This window comes from Miniopterus natalensis, chromosome 15, assembly GCF_054644295.1.
Source record: "Miniopterus natalensis isolate mMinNat1 chromosome 15, mMinNat1.hap1, whole genome shotgun sequence".
NCBI lineage: Eukaryota > Metazoa > Chordata > Mammalia > Chiroptera > Miniopteridae > Miniopterus > Miniopterus natalensis.
The window spans coordinates 45,668,886-45,685,459 of record NC_142095.1 but is presented as its reverse complement, the minus strand read 5'-3'; the positions used below and the strand labels follow the sequence as shown (position 1 = coordinate 45,685,459).

At 46.2% G+C, this 16,574-nt stretch overlaps 1 protein-coding gene across 1 annotated transcript in view; it reads left to right on the top strand.

Annotated features, from left to right (window-relative positions):
• PRICKLE2 (prickle planar cell polarity protein 2) overlaps nucleotides 1–16,574 on the top strand; it is a 299,561-nt gene that overhangs the window by 71,000 nt on the left and 211,987 nt on the right. The window lies entirely within an intron of this gene.

Below are 16,574 nucleotides of genomic sequence, written 5' to 3'. Positions count from 1 at the left end.
ACTCATGAGGATCTTTCTTGAGATGTAGGAAGAGGTTTTGATCACAAATAGAGGTGAAAATAAATTGGCTATCATACATTAAGTGTGATGCCTTGTCACACTTAATCCCCACAGCTCCCTGAGAGGTAGGTTTACCTATTACAGTTTACCCTTCAACAACATGGGGTGGACTGTGTGGGTCCACTTATATGCATATTTTTTCAATAAGTACCTGTACTGTTTTTGGTCCCGTCTGCAGCTGGGAGTCCACGGATGCAGAAGGCCAAATATATGCATTGACCTATACCATTTTAGGTAGGAGACTTGGACATCCACAGATTTTGGTATCTATGGGGGTTCTTGGAACCAGTCCCTCACAGTACTTAGGGTAGTTCGGTTTTGGGGGAGTCAAAAGTTATTTGCAGATTTCCAATTCTGGATGGGGGGGCTGGTGCCCTTAAACCCAGAGTTGTTCAGGGGTCAACCACATACCCATTTTATAGAGGTCTAGAGAGGCTAAGGAGCAATGGAAAGTTACACAGCGGGTAGGTGTCAGAGCCTAGATCTTGCTGACTCAAAGATCCTCATCTTTCTCACTATTCTTTCACTACCAGAATCCAGGAAATTCCCTAAACACCCCAAGCCTCAGGTAACTCAGAACAAGAAACCAAAGTAGCAGCCATGGGCAACACCATGTCCCCGATGTGCTGGGCGCATGTTGGTTTTCTTGAAGCACAGGAGTAGTTGCTAAGGTTCATAAGTTGGCATTTTTGCACTGGGCTCACTACGTGGCAAGGCTGGTTGGAATTCATTCACCGGTGCCCCTTTCAGGTGGGGATTTGCTGCGTGGTTCGCTGCTAACCCCATCTGACCTGTCTCTCTTATTCATATTAGTTCTCAGGTTGAAAAAAAAATCAACCTTTTGGAAAATGCAAAAATGGAACAGCAAGTTCTTGAGTGATTATAATGCATCCACAGCTACAATAGAACTGAAAGCGCTACAGATGTAAATACCTCCCCCTTTCCCCTTTCAAAGTAATTGAATACCAGGTCTGAAAATAAAGTGTGCAGAACAATGAATTATCAGGTACATGCTGTGCAGAAGGAGTCTCATATTTACAAAAGGCTTTACCAGAATATTCTCTAAAATGATGAATTCATTTAGATTATGATACTTTTATAAAGACTTTGAATTTAGTGTAACTGCCTAGAAATGCCTCCGATACAAAGAACCAGGTCCCCTGTATTTAAATAGCTTTTCTCTGCTCGGGGCGCCACAGTTGCTCTGGCAGCGTCGGGGGCGGAGTGGTTGCCGTGTATATACGTCTAGCGTTGCTCATTGTTTTGGGAGCCTGAGAAGCTTGGGTGCAAGCCCTGGCTCGTACATGTGCTGGCTGTGCATACTTGGGACACCCGATTAACCTCTCTGAGCCTCAGTTTCTTTTTTCATAAAGTGGAGTTTTTTGAGGATGAAAGGATACTTGTATGTGGAAGAACATCTATATACACATATACATTAGTAATTTATGTGTTTATATATTATTACCTATTCACTTAAATATGGTGCCTGCCCATTGAAATAAGGTGTCTTATTGTACCTGTTATTATTTTTCTCTTTATGATCATCTTTGAGAAACTCTTTTTTTTATTCCTCTTGACCCTGACCTGACTACTTCCTAATATTTCTTAAAAACCTTTATGACATCCAAGAGAACAGGCCACAGGTAGGTGACTTTCCCTCTAGTGCCAGCAAGAGCAGGAATAATGACTGGGTTTAGAAAGAAGGGATCATTCGCGAGCCGTTCCTCAGGGACCGTGTTTGGAAATAACTTCAATCCTGGCGAGGCTGCCTGGGGGCACCCCATGCAGGGCCTGGGTGAGCGGGCCCAGCTCAGCGGCGAGGCGCTGGGGCCCGAGGGCCGTCCCCCCGAAACCGCGCTGCCCTGCAGCCCTTGCCCGGAGCTGTCCACACCCCGTCTGGGCAGGAAGTCCGTGCCGCGGGTTACTGCCCGGAGCGGGAGGCTGAGTGGTGGACCCCGAGCTGTCCCTTCTCTCTTTCACGCCTGCCTCGCAGCCCTGCGGTGGCCTGTCCCTGCCGTCCCTCCTGCCTCCCTGCTGTGCGGAAGGCAGCAGAGCTCTGCTCTTTCTCTCCTGAGCAGGCCTGGAGCGCCCCATTCCTTGCCACACTGTGGCAGACACTGCTTATCTTCCCCCAATATCCATTCTCCTCATCTTTGTTTATGCTGAAATTTAAATTCTGCAGTTAGGTCATCTGAGGGAATAGTTTATATCTCAAAGGATCGTTATGAGGAAAAAATAAGTTATTGTTTTAAAGTGACTCTTATTTTCTCCCCTACGCCCCCAGAAGACTTTTCACGCATGATCATTTAATGTGTTTCGGCTAAGGAATTGTGAGCAAAGGGACGTGCCATATGCTTTGCCGTGTTTTCCTTTCTCCCAGCCCTGAGACTGGCGGTGCCTCTGACAGAGGCTGTGCCATCCGCCTGTTCAGGGCCGGAGACCACGGGAGAGCCACGGCCAGTGGGTGTGCAGGAGGCTGCCCTAAACCTTTCTCTCCCTCCCTCTCTCTTTCATCAATAATAAAAATAAAATAAAGTATAAAGATCTAACAAACCATATATATGACAATGTATTGAAAAGAATAAGAAACTATCATATGCTCTTTTTTTTTTTTAATATGTCTTTATTGATTTCAGAGAGAGGAAGGGAGAGGGAGAAAGAGAGAGAAATGTCAATGATGAGAGTCATTGATCGGCTGCCTCCTGCACTCTCCTGCTGGGGATCGAGCCCACAACCCTGGCATGTGCCCTGACAGGGAATCGAACCGCGATCTCCTGGATCCTAGGCCAATGCTCAACCACTGAGCCATGCCCGGCTGGGTTATCATATGCTCTTAAGTGAGGAAATTCTATATAACAGGTGTCTTTTGAAACTTTTTTGTTGTTTTAATATGTTCCTAGAAAAATTACTAGAAATATATATATATAAAATCCTAAGAGAGGTGATCCTGGGTAGTGGAATTATGGATGCGTTTTATATGACATCTGTGCCTTTGGGTGTTTTCTTTTTGAGTTGTATGCATTGAGCACGTAGTTGGAGAAGCTATTTTTAAAAAGAAGAAATGGAACGTATGACAGATGGATCAGAAATAACCTATGTAACAATGTCCGGGGCCTCTCGGGCCCTGGTCCTGCATTGTCTAAAAGGAAGCAGAGGTTCTGTGCCAGAGAGGACCCATTCCCTTGTCCTGGGTGCCACCTGGAAGCAGAAGCGCCCTGTTCTTTCCATCCTTGTTCAGCCTTGGCACCTGAGCCTGGCATCACTGGTGTGCTTTGGAAATTTGGCTTAGAATTCTTGGCTTCCCTAGAGCCCCCAGAACTCCGGGTGCCGTATGACCCGAGTGCCCAGCAGTGTCTGGCAGACACACGAGTAAAACAGCTCCAGGCCAGTTCTGCTGTTTAAGAGCATCCCTATAGGACAGCGATTTTGCACCTTTTTATCGCATGGCACTTAAACTAATTACTAAAATTCTGCTGCACACCAAAAAATATATGTTTTGCCAATCTGACAAAAAAAAAAAATGCATAATTTTGATTTCTTCACACCAGATGGCTGTTGTTGTGTTGGCTGTTGTTATTTTTTTATCTGACAACCCAAGGGAAAAGAGATCAGTGCCCCAACTAAGCAGCCAGGGATTGTATTGCATGTTTTACAAATTCTTGCGGCCCACCAGTTGACAATCACTGCTCTGCCCTCACGGCCGGGACTGTGAAGTCCCTGCAGCCCTTGGCTTTGAACATCAGATGTTCATCCACAGAGGTGTCACATGAGAGCAGAAAGGGCTGGTGGTGTGGACTTTTCTGAGGGTGCAGCTCTCCCCGTGGGTGGACAAGCCTGGCTTTGGGAGGAGGGGTGCTGGTTATCGGAGCCAACCTGCTGGGCCCTGGGCTTGCCGCTCCCACGCAGGCAGCCCCTCAGCCTCCAGCAGCCACCCATTGCATCCTTTGCGTAAGCGGTGTTGTTTGGAGCCTCCAGGATGAACGTAGCTTATACAGTTTCTCCTTTGTTCTCCAGGGCCTGACCAGACCAAATGCTCTCCAGAAGGTGTCTCAGCAGGTGTCCTTGGATGTGTGGGCTTTATTTAGGCTTCCTCAAGCTATAGTGTTTAGTGGACTACATAGAAAATGTGGTAGCCAAAAGAAAAAGAAAGAAAGAAATTCAAGACGAGTGTATGCTGTTCAAGTCCATTAGAGGGAAACTGACTCACCACTGTGCACACTTAGGTCACACTGTGTTCTCGTTCCTGGGCTAAAAGACAGGCAGAGGTGATGTAGCTCAGTGGTTGAGCACTCAGATCGGAGTCAGTGCACCTGCATCCTGGTCCTGGTGCTGCCTAAACTGGCTGAGTGCCCTTACATGGTCCTTAACCTCAGTAGATTTTGCTTTCCTTAGTGGTCAGAGGAAGATTTAAAAGGGCACCTACATCCTGGCATTAGAAACAATAGCTGAGGCGTTGTGATGTGGTGTGTCACATGGTGTGTGATACACAGAAAGTTCTCAGGCAGTTTCTTCACCTGTTCAGATGTCCATTGGCACATTTAGCCCTTGGAGCAGACACAAAGGGCCTTTTGACCCTGCCATGCAACTGAGCATTCTTTGCTTTCTAAGTTTAAGAAACTATAATGCCCAAAGTTGAATTTGGGGACAATTACATCTTTTTCAAATTGCTATTTATTTGAAATATGTTTCTTACATTTAAAACTTCCTGCCATTCTCCTATTTCACCAATGGAGTAAAAATAATATTAATAATCGTCATTGTAACAACAGCAGCAAATACTCAACACCAGCCATTTTAGTCCTTTAATCCTCACAATAAGCCTATAACCCTATGAAGTTGGAGCTTTTATTAATCCCCATTTTGCAGATTAGGAAAGTGAGGCACAAAGAGTTTTAAGTAACTTGCCCAAGGCCATGTAGTTAATAAATGGTGGAGCTAGGATTCTGTCGCAGACCATCTGGTTCTGGACCGTGTGAAGCATTTCCCAGGTAGCAACCCCTGGACGTTTTCACAGTGGAATCTAGCCTGCTCCTTTAAGAAGAGCTAGACAGTAATATTTGAGCACATTCAAAGCAAAGTTTCACTCTGGTCTTGGAAGGAAATGAATCATACTTATTCCTTGAATGCTTAAAAAAACTTTCACTAGATCTATGAAATGCCAAACAAAATGAATTAGATTTTTTCTTTGTAGGAAGGTAAGCTCTCTCAAGATAATAATTAAATGAGTTATTCAGTTGAGAAGTATACACATCTTTCTGCACCTAAATCTTTGTGCTCTGTTTCTCAACCTGTCAGGAGTGAAGGATTTCACTGGTGAATTCTCTAAGGCAGAGTTTTGCAACCTCCGCACTATTGACATTTCGGGTCAGATAATTCTTTGTGGTGGGGCCTGTCCTGTACATTTTAGCGTTTTTAGCAGCATCCCTGGCTGCCAGATGACCCTCTCAGTGCCTTAAGCATCTGTAGACAATTCCACATGTCCCCTGGGAAGCAAAGTGGCCCTTGGTTGAGAACTTCTGGCTCTAGTTTCCCACTAGGACTGTCTTGGAATTTGAGTTCTGTCACATGCACAGTAGGGCAGTGTGACCATGGACATGTCTTATGACTCCTGTCAGCTTCAGGTTCCTCATCTGTATTTAGAAGGGCACGCTAATCCCTTCCTGTAGGATGACTGGGACGCCGGGATGAGAAAGCCTAATTAAATTGTACTAAATGGTTAACACACATACATGGTTTAAAAAATCTGTTCTTTTCCTCCCGGCTCTGAAATTCAACAATTCTAATCATAATTATAGTTCTTAGTTTCACTCCAGATGCTAACATGTGTATGTGATAAATCAATTTCTATTTCTCTGGAAGGCATCTCTTAGGAATGAAAATTGAGAGTAATCTTTTTTTGTTTTCTTTTTTCCCTGCATTTGTGCATTCCTTTCTTTTTCTTCTAATACAGAAAAGTATTTTATGTTATTCCTTATGAAGCATTGATCCAAAGAGAATCAAGTCCAACTCTTTTGAATGTTCACTAGCAGTTGAGAGGAAATGAGTTTAAATAACAGTTCCTGAGATTTAAATTAGATATAAGAAGGCACTTTCAGGCTAAGGTATCCAGCAGTCGGAGTTCATTGGCAGAGCAGGTGACAGACTGCCTTTCTTGGACACTGGTGAAACCTAGAAACCATTGATCTGGAACGGTCTGCAGGATGATGACTCCCAAATTTGGAAAACATCTAAACCTTGCCTATTCGCCCTTGATAATCTGCAAGCTCCACTCTTGGTCAGAGCTTCTAAGAAAGGCTCTGGAGCAACTCAGCAAGTGTGTCCCTGGTGGTTCTGCCCGTCTGTTCCCTGCCCCCTCTCACCGCACTCTCAAAGAAGAAGCCCAGAAACGGTTGCCTGAGTTTTAGCACTTATGGCCTCGATGAGGGCAAAAACACAAGAAAAAGTTATTATTCCCATTCTGTCAGCAATTAATTGTATTTCGAACATAGCTCTGTGGTTCTTCAACAGCCAGAGATGCCTAAATTACCACCCATGGAGTCGCCTTCCAGCTTCTTAAAAACGTGGATTCTTGGGCCCACCTTGGGTTCCAATTCAGGAAGTTTGGGGGGTGCCAGCCAGCTCTATTAAACACACACGTGCGTGCGCGCCCGCACACAATTCTCATCTCAGTCTTAATCTTAAAAGTGTGACTCTGAATCTTGGGCGTTTCATATCCGTGCTTCTCCTCTTCATCTGTAAAGTGGGGCTGATACTAATAGTGACCACACTTAGTTGTTGAGATGATGGCATAGATGATTCAAACCAAGGGCTTAGCACAGAGCCCAGCAGAGATGAGGCCTGGTTTCGTTAGCTGATGTTGCCACTGTGGTCACTGTCATCACCACTTCTGCCCTAGAAACCTTGGTCTATTCTTGACTCCTCCCTTTGTTGATTTCCTTCCTAATTCTCTAAGCTACTTGCCAGATCCTGATGAATCCAAATCCTCTTCAGTTGATGTGTGGGCTGCGCCTGCCTTTTTCCTGTTTTCTCCCCTCTAGTTCATGCCCCGCCTGGACAGCAGCCTCTTCACTCATCTCCTGCTTGCTGCCTTCCTCTCTGGTCTGTTCTCCAAGGTGCCGCCGGAGTGATCTTTCACATGTGCATTGGGTATCCTTTCCTGGGTTAAAACTCTTCATTGCACTTAGACACAACTTTTTCCAAGATGTACACGGCCTGCCTGATCTGACCCACCAGGTGTCACCTCATGCCACTTTGTGCCCCGTCTACTGTGTTTGAGCCACAGTGATCTCTGGCCACATTTGGCTACACCTCAGTTATACCAAGCTCTTTTCTGCCTCCGGACCTTTGCACAGGGCTCCTTTCGAAGTTCTCTGACTCTTCACTTAGCCACCTTCTCTAACCTCAGGTCTCATCCATGATCACCTCCCTAGGTGGGCCTTACCTGGCCACACCCATTCAAAGTCCATGCCTTGCTCCACATTACTTTCATCTCAGCCTCCTCACTATTCCCTTCCTAGTACTTTGTAATTATTTGATTTGTGTTTTGTTGCAGTCTCACTATAAAGTAAAAAACATGTAGAAAGCAACCACGTTTGCTTTACTCACCAACCTGTAGCCAGCACCTAGTTCAGTGCCTACCAGGTAGTTTATGCTCAGAAAATACTCAGGGGATAAAAGAATAAATGATAAGCACATGAGTGTCTGTTTGCCTATTTGTCCACTCACGTATCCACGGACCTGTGTGGGCAGCTCGGGTGGGCAGGACGTGAGCTGAGTACCTGACGGGAGGAGAGCGAGCTAGCGTGAAGTTGTCTAGGGCACGTGAGTGTTGTAGTTTTTCCAGAGCACTTGAACTCATTTTACTTTTTATTCACAGCAAGTTGTGTGATTATATAACTTTTTCCTTTCCACGTTGGCTGCTGCAAACGTAGAGCCAAATTTGTGGCCCATACGTCGTCTTGCTGTGCAGTTTAGCCCCCTCCTTGGATCCATTTCATGTCCCCGTCCTCATTTCTCGTTGCCTTTTGTTCCTATTTTTAACTTATGCCATCTTGTATTTCCTGTCTTCTCGTGAGCTCCCTTAAAGTCTCCCTGAAACAAGACGAAGTGTAAATCAATCAATGTATAAAAACGTGAAGAGACAGCTTTGAGAGAGAGAAATAAAGTGCTTCTTGCATGAGAGAGGTAGGTATTTCCCAGACGACTTCTGCAAGCTCCAGGGTGTGGGGAGTGGAGGTGAGAACCTTCTGCAGGGGGCACCTGAACACGTAGTAGGCACGGGAAATATGAATTCATTCGAGATTAGTAGGGTGGGAATTTAGTTAGGTAACTGGTGATTTTGCACAGTGGAGCCCTAGGCCTCATGCTGTTTCTCCCATTACCTTCTGTCTTTAGAAGGACCATATAATTTTCAAAATACTCAAGAGTCACCCATTCTGCTGTCTCTGGAAGGGTCTCCCAAACTTTGGCTTCAGTCTCTCTCATTGAACACTTTGCAGAGTGAGGCTGAGTTTGGGGTGAACAGGGGAGCGCCGTTTCTCCCCTCCGTCTATTGCTGCATCTGTAGGCCCTTCTGATTCACAGCAGGTCTGGGAAAGGGATCAGAATCCTGTTCTGCAGCAGGGACTTTGTACATAAAGGGGGTTGCTGAGCTCCCCCTCTCGCGGTTCTAAGTACCCCGCATACCCAGGCCTGCAGCTTTGTGTCTCCAGTCAGACCTTGCACGTGCGCAGGGGCTGTCTGTGTCGTTGCTTCTGGGTGACTAGTGGACGTCCAAGTGGATACTGGTCCCATTTCAGCTGCAGCTTTTACATCTCACCAGGTGGCGGTTCCACCCCCACCCTTTCTCAGGCCAGGGCGTTGAGCTCACCGGTGACTCTTCTCTTTCTCTGACATCTCACATTGAGCCCACCAGGCAGTGCTGTGGGCTCTGCCCTCAAAACAGGCGGATTCCTCCCACCACCACCCGGTTCTAGTCACTATCGGTTCTTGCCTGGATTCCAGCCATAGCATCCTGCCCCTCCCAGCCTCCAGAGGGATCTTTGGAAAACTTAAGTCAGGTCTCTAGTCTAAACTCCCCAGTCTCCCCCAGTCTGAAAGCCAAAGTCCTCCAATGGCCTTTGAGTCACCACGTGATCAGCAGTCCCTGCCCCCACCCTGAGTTCCTCCCGGTTCGCACCATTACATTCCCTCAGGCTCACTACTTCAGCCACACCAGGCTGCTGGCTGTTTCTTGAGCACGCCCTGCCTGCTCCTGCCTCGATACCTTTGCATCAGATGCCCCTTTTGCTTGGGTGGCCTTTAAACTGAGTGCTTGGTCTACATGGACACTTTATTTATTTATTTATTTACTTACTTATTTATTTATAATATATCTTTATTGATTTCAGAGAGAGGGAGAGAGAGAGATAGAAACATCAATGATGAGAGTCATTGATCGGCTGCCTCCTGCATGCCCCTACTAGGGATCGAGCCTGCAACCAAGGCATGCGCCCTGACTGGGAATCGAACCGCTGTGTTCTGGATCATAGGTTGATGCTCAGTCACTGAGCCACGCCAGTTGGGCTGGATAATCTTTTTAAAATTATTCCATTCCTCTCTGGGATTCCCAGTCTCTCTAGTATAGTGTTTTTCTTTTATGCAAAGCACTTAACACAGTATATAATTTGCTTATTTATTTGGTCTATATTTTATCTGTGCCCTTCTCCCACCCTGCACTAAGTGTAAGGGCAGGAATCTGTTTTATTCACTGGTGAATCCCCAGGGCCTAGAACAGTGTCTGACACACAGCGGATTCTCAGTGGCCATTGTTGGGTTAATCAGTGGAGCACTGTCTCTTCTCCATGAGAGTGCTTTCCATTTCTCACCATCATTTAACTGGAGCACCGTCCTGCTTTAGGAAACACTCCAGAAAGGCTTAATACATTAATTAAACCGGAGCAGATTCCTCTAAAATTGTCTGTGGCAACAGCACCCCCCGGGAACCCTGCATAATTCTTCAGTAACCTCTCTTCTGGAGCCTCCTGGATCCATCTGGAAACCATTCCAACAGACAGCCATCATATATAATAGATCACTCTTTTCCTTTTTAATATGACTCTGGCTCCCCAGGGCCTACAGTCAGCATCGAGATGGATTTCTTATCTCTGTTGCTTCATTAAGAGTGTACTTATTTGGTTGCCAGTGCTACGGTCCTCCACAGTGCTGTTTGTTGCAACAAAAGAGTTTGCCAAATGATTTGTCAGCATATGTTAGAAAGCCACACAGGCACTCTTTATGTAACTGGAAATACTGATCCCAATTAGTGACAGATTAAAGACCAAGAAAATTGGTGTTGCTTTAGTCAGAGGAACTTAGAGGGTTGATGTAAAGGTAGAGGTAGGGCGGGGAGCAAGAGGGAAGGAGAGGCTGAGAGTAGAAGGAGCCGACTGTGAGCGATGGAATGAAATTCTGGAGCCAAGGAAACAGGAATTGAAATTTAGCACCATAGGTCCCAGCTCTCTATCTTCTCGACTCCCAGCATCCTTCAAGGTAATAACCTTTCTAGGGCAACTGGTCTGATGCATGAACTTCAGGGAGGAGCAGCACTCTAGGCTTTGTGGAAGGGCGGTGACCCGAGTGGACCTCTCACGGAGCAGCAGTCCTGCCTGCGCCATGCTGAGCCCCAGGGGGCTGGTGAGCTGGGATGCGTCAGCCTAGGGAAGGGGCCTGTCTGCGAGCTTGGCAGCCACTTAGGAGCTCAGCAGCCTGAGAGTCTGGCGGCCTTTGGAAGTGACTCACTACACACGACCAGCCTGCCTCTTCTCCCCAATAAATACTTGACCTCTTGATGTTCTCCAGGCATCTTCCTAATTAGGGGACTCAGACAGATCTCTAAGAACAAACCAAACATGGCTTCCGAGTGCTGGCAGACCTCTCTTCCCTCTTAAGTACCTGAGCCTGCAGTACCTGGTCTCGGCGTCTGGGAGACATCTCTCAGACTCACCGCCAGTGACAAAATTTAATAGTGGCATTGCGGGTTGGTTCCATTAGAAGGAAAGAACTTCACTTATCAAAACCAAATGTTTATCTAGTAAAAGGCTCGCTTCGTTTAGCATTCTTTTGGCAATGTCAGCAAGTAAAAGGAAATGCTTGGAGAACAGACAAATATGTCCTTTCAGGTGGTGAGGTAGCCAATGAGCTGAATTAAATAGTCCCAAGAAGGAGGCATTGTTCTGATGTCCTGCATGCCTGGGGATACCATGGAAATACCTCCTGGTTTACTCTGCAGCTCTTCTTTGCTCATGTTCCTTGGAATGTTTTTAAATTGAGTGAACTCAAGAATTTACAAGTGTTAGATCAGGGCAGGGTTTTAAACTTTTATGATGTAGACAAGAGGTTCCCAGACTAAAGACACTAAATGCACTCATTCTGCCGTGCTCTGTGGTTTGGGGTCCAGACTCCTTCAGTTCAAGTGACTGTTCCTTAGCTAATGGTTTTCTCTGCATGAAACCAGCCTTCCTTCTGCCCCCACCCCCACCCACTGATGTCAATAGGAAGATATTTTACATTAAGAAGAAATTCCTCGGGGGAAGAAGAATTCGCATTGGGACCTGGGCTGAAAAATTGCAGATGGTTTTTGAATCAGGTGATTTTTTTGTCTGTCTGGTGTTGAGGTGACTTCACCCACACCCCACGGGCACACTTACCTGAAAGTCAGTCCAGGCGTAGGCCGCAGGGTGGCCTGCAGCGGCGGATCAGTAGGAAAGCTGTTCCACGCGGCGTCTAGCTCTCAGCCCAGGGGTATGTGCTGTCCTGTGGGCAGGATAGGCCTAGCAGAGGAAGCAAAGCCGTCTCCGATGGTTAATAACGTCATACCTGTCTTTGGGTTGCATCTGATTATGTATATTATTTAAAAGGTTCTTGAAAAAATATGACCACAGGGGAAAACGGAGTGGCTTTCTCCTTCTGCTGGCTGCAGACAATATTTTAATGACGGCTTGAGTAAAGAGTTGTCGTCCCTACAAACTACATTAAAAAAAAAAAAAGAGTTGTTGTCCGATGAAACCTGTCAAAACTAACAAGGCAATTTTCTCTCCTGCAACCCCGAGTAAGGACCCAGGCCTGCTCCACACTCATAGGCCTTGCTTTCTTTTTCTCTGTCCTATTCAAGACATACTTGGGATGACCCAGTACCGCTGTTAGTCACTTCCATTGAAATCCTGCCCATGGATAGGGCCACGTTGTCCAGGGAAGAAAAGTATCACTTTTGGTAGCTGGGTGCATTTTTATAGAAGGGGTTTTAAATGCAAACAGCTCCAGGTATGTGGAGGATCTGGGACCAGAAGTGGAGAGGAGCTAGCAGGGCCTCCTTGGAGCTATCATCATCCTACAAATGCAGACTCTTGCCCTTGGAAGGTGCTCAGCCAGGGCTGAGGGGACTGCAAGACGGGAGGCGTCCCCACCTGTCAGAATGCAGCCCGTGGAAGGATCCAGTCCTACACGTTCCCATAGTGGGTTTTGATCCACTTCTGTACATAAAGTTTTATCAGAACACAGCCATGGGATTTGTTTCCTTGCTGTCTGGCTGCTTGCCCTGTGCAATGGCAGAGGAAAGGAGCTGTGACAGATTCCACGTGACCTGCAAAGCCAAAAATGTTTACTATGGGGCTCTTTACAGAAAGAGTTTACCAACCGTAATGGGTTTCTAAGTTGGAGCTGGCAGTTTCGATAGGCATTCCTATTGATGGCTTCAGTGGAACAAATCCTCCAGAATAACCTGCAGAACACTCGTGCATGCCCACAGAGGGTTTTCTGGAGAGAGAGCGTGGATTATCTTAGTTTTCCCTTGGTGCCTGTGATGATAAGTCAAGGGTCCTCAGCCTGAAAGGATATGCACACTTTACCTGGCTTTACAGGCTGGACCTCTGCTTTTCCTTGACTTTTAAAGCCCTAAACCCTTTAGGATCCTGCTAAGTAATTGGTCTGAAAAATAATTTTTTTTAAAAAATATATCTTTATTGATTTCAGAGAGAGGAAAGGAGAGGGAGAGAGAGATAGAAACATCAATGATGAGTCATTGATCGAGCCCGCAACCCGGGCATGTGCCCTGACCAGGAATCGAACCCTGATCGCCTGGATCCCAGGTTGATGCTCAAACGCTGAGCCACGCCCGGCTGGGCTGAAAAATAATTGTATGTGAAGTATGAATGTCCAACAGGAAAGTGTTTTGCTCCAGGGGAATAGTTTTATTTTAACCAGGGCCTTTTGTGCCAGAACCTTGAGGTGTGGTCATAACGGAGACATTAGAAACTGAGTCAGGGTGCATGGGAGAGGGGACTGTGGTGGCCAGGAAGCTGTTGGCTGGAGTCAAGTGGGACGTTTTTGGGCCTGTTTAAAGTGACAGCGACGGCAGTTATCTTTCTGGCCAAGTAAGGCCATAAAACCACAATAGTTGCTACTCTGACCATGTAGAAGGCAGCATGCTAAATGTCATATGAAATTCCTTACTTCATTCTCATAGCTCCCCAGAGAGCTAACGTCTGTAACGTGAGACCAGGGGCCAGAACAAAGTGCACTCGACGTAGCTGTTAGTGATCGGTTACCATCTGAGGAAACTGAGGCCTGGGCTTGTCCAAGATTTCCCAGATCTTATCACAGAGCGGGACTGGATGTTGTGCCTGGCGGTCTCAGAGGTGGAACTAGAATAGAAGCCATGTCTGTTCACTGCAGTTCTGACCAACTCCGTGTCCATCGGGCTGAGTAGTTCCTCGTTCAGAAGGCACACAGAAAGAATCCTCTGGAACATGTCTTCTCCCAGGTGTCATCCTCTCGCTTCTCTGACGGCCTTGCCTTTAGTGTGTTGGTTCTAGAGTGGTGGTCCTCACACCTGCTTTCTGTCTACACTCCCTAGAAAGCACAATAATGCAGATTCTCAGTTACTATGCCAGGATTCCTGGGGGTGGGCCCTGGCAATCTGTGTATTTTATAAACCTCTATTGATAGTTATGCTGTGGCCAGCCAAGCATTGGTCAAACTGCTTGGACACCCCTATTCGAGATGCCACCCAAACTCTGGCCATGTAAGGCAGTTGGGGTGGGGGTAGGGGTGCAACTGTTGCCGAGATCTGAATGCTTGAACTAAGGTGACTCAACCCCTTTTTGAAACAGGCGTGATGTTCCCTCTTTGCAGTCGGGTCTCCTGTCCAAACAGAGCCAGGCGTCTGTGGGTGGTCCCAGGCATGCAGGAGGGATCCGTTCTGGCAGAGCCAAGAAGGAACAGGCTGAGATGCAGTTGGTTCTTAGCAAGGGAATAGAGAAGGTTGGGGGTGGATGGCCAGAAACAGCAGGATTAGGAAGCTGATTCGGAACTCCAACTGGAGCTGGAGGGGGAGAATATTCCTCTTTTGCCTTTAGGCCCCATTTTCAGGTCTTTATCTTCACTTAACTCTGAGAGCCACAGAAATTGAGAGCTGTTATGGAAAAAGAGGGGGAAGGGTAGAAAAGCACATTGTATAACAAACTATGGCCCTTTTTTTTCATAGTTTATGGGGAGTGTCCCTAGTGTTCATACTAGTGACCCTCTCCAGAGCCCTGGGCTATTTACAGATTGGCCACTGCACTTTAAATCCACGTAGGTCTAAATGACATACCGGCTGAAAGTATGAGGGAGGAAGGCTGTGTGTCTGGGAAGGACTGAAGGACCCAGCCGGCGAGCTTGCCAGATTCTTGATGGGAAATTTGAGCACTCGGAACAATTAGAGCAAGGTGCTCTGTGTGTACATATTTGCTAGTCTGCACTGGTCTTTTAGGGGGTCAGAGCAATTAACCTTTTTTCCCTTTTAACTAGACATTTGGAAAGAACTTGCAGCATTTCAGGTTTGGAAAGTATGCAGGGAACAGACGTATTTATGTTAAACTCGATACTTGAGTCTTCTTTCCTCCAAAGCAACATGAGTAACTGCCAGTGGGAATTGAGCACTTTGAGTCATGCATTTAGATTAGTCTGGCTTTTCCTGGTGAGTTGATGCCCCTGGAATCTTGGGGTATATGGAAATGTCATTCTTAGCATTTTTCTGAAGTGCTCCTCTCCTAGGCCAACTCGGGGGTGTCATAATTGAAATGTAGATTACCCATAATATCTCAGCTAATTGAATTATTACTGATACAAATTAGCCCCTTTCAAACTCAAACTTCTCTAAATTCTTTCCTGTTAAAACCTGGTTGGATAGGAAGTTCGGACTGGGATGCAGTTTCATGCTCTGCTAATTTATGGATTTAAGAAGGGACAGCAGATGGAGTCAGCCTAATTAAAGTGAAAATCTAATTAGTCGAGGAAGAGAGAAATTCAGTTCACACTTGTACGGAATTAACAATCGCACCTCCCCCAACCATCTTCCCCTGGCTCGGTTGTTCCGATTTAGAGGCCAAGACTTGCACTCAGTTCCCAGGCTGGCTGCCCTGCCCCCTCTGAGAGGGGTCCAGACTAGAAACTTGACTTTTCCACAGAGAGTATTGAAAAATGTCACGGAGGGCTGCCTTGTGAGTTGGGGACTATGTTAATTATAGCCCAGGACCTGGGGGGACCTTGCTGCGAGGCTACCCATCATTGCACTCATTATTTCTTGAAAATAAAAATATTTCTCTTTTTAACTGCAAGTGGATACAGAATTAGGACTGGGCCAGTCTTAAGAAGGCAGCTGAGCCCCAGCCTCTGACCAGAATCTTCAGAGCTGTTCTTGGGGTGGCCCAGTTATGGGAGTGGCCTCTGATATTTTCAACAGCTTTATTGAGCTATAACCTGAGTACTATATGACTCACCCATGTAAAGTGTGCAGTTTAACAGACATTAGTGCAGTCACTGAGTTGTGCAACTATCACTGTCAATTCCAGAACATTTTCTTCTCCTGAATTAAAAAACCCATACCCATTAGCAGTCACTCCCGGCTTCCCCCCCAGCCCACCCTCCTCCTGCACTAGGCAATCCCTAATCCACTTCCTTTCCCAGTGGAGTTGCTTATTCTAGACGGTTCATAGAAATGGAATCATACAAGATGTGGTCTTTTGTGACTGGCTTCTTTCATTTAGCTTAATGTTTCAAGGTTCGTCTATGTTATAGCAATTGTTGGTACTTCACACCTTTTTATTGCTACATAACCTTCCGTTGTATGGATATACCACAGTTTCTTTGTTCGAATGTGGTGCATTTGAATAGCTTTCACTTTTAGCTCTAAGGAATAATGCTGCTCTAAGAATTCCAGTACAGGCTTTTGTATGGACATAGGTTTTCTTTTCTCTTGGGTATGTAGCCAAAGGTGGAATTGCTGAGTCAGGTAGTAACCCCATCTATAATATTTTGCGAAATGGTCAGACTGTTCCAAAGTAGAAGTACCTATTTACATTCCCACTAGCAATGTGTAAAGGTTACCATTTCTCCACATCCTCACCAATACTTGTTATTTTCAGTCATTTGGTTATAATCACCCTAACAGGTGTGGAGTGGTGTCTTGGGTGCTTTTGATTGATGGCTAATGGGGT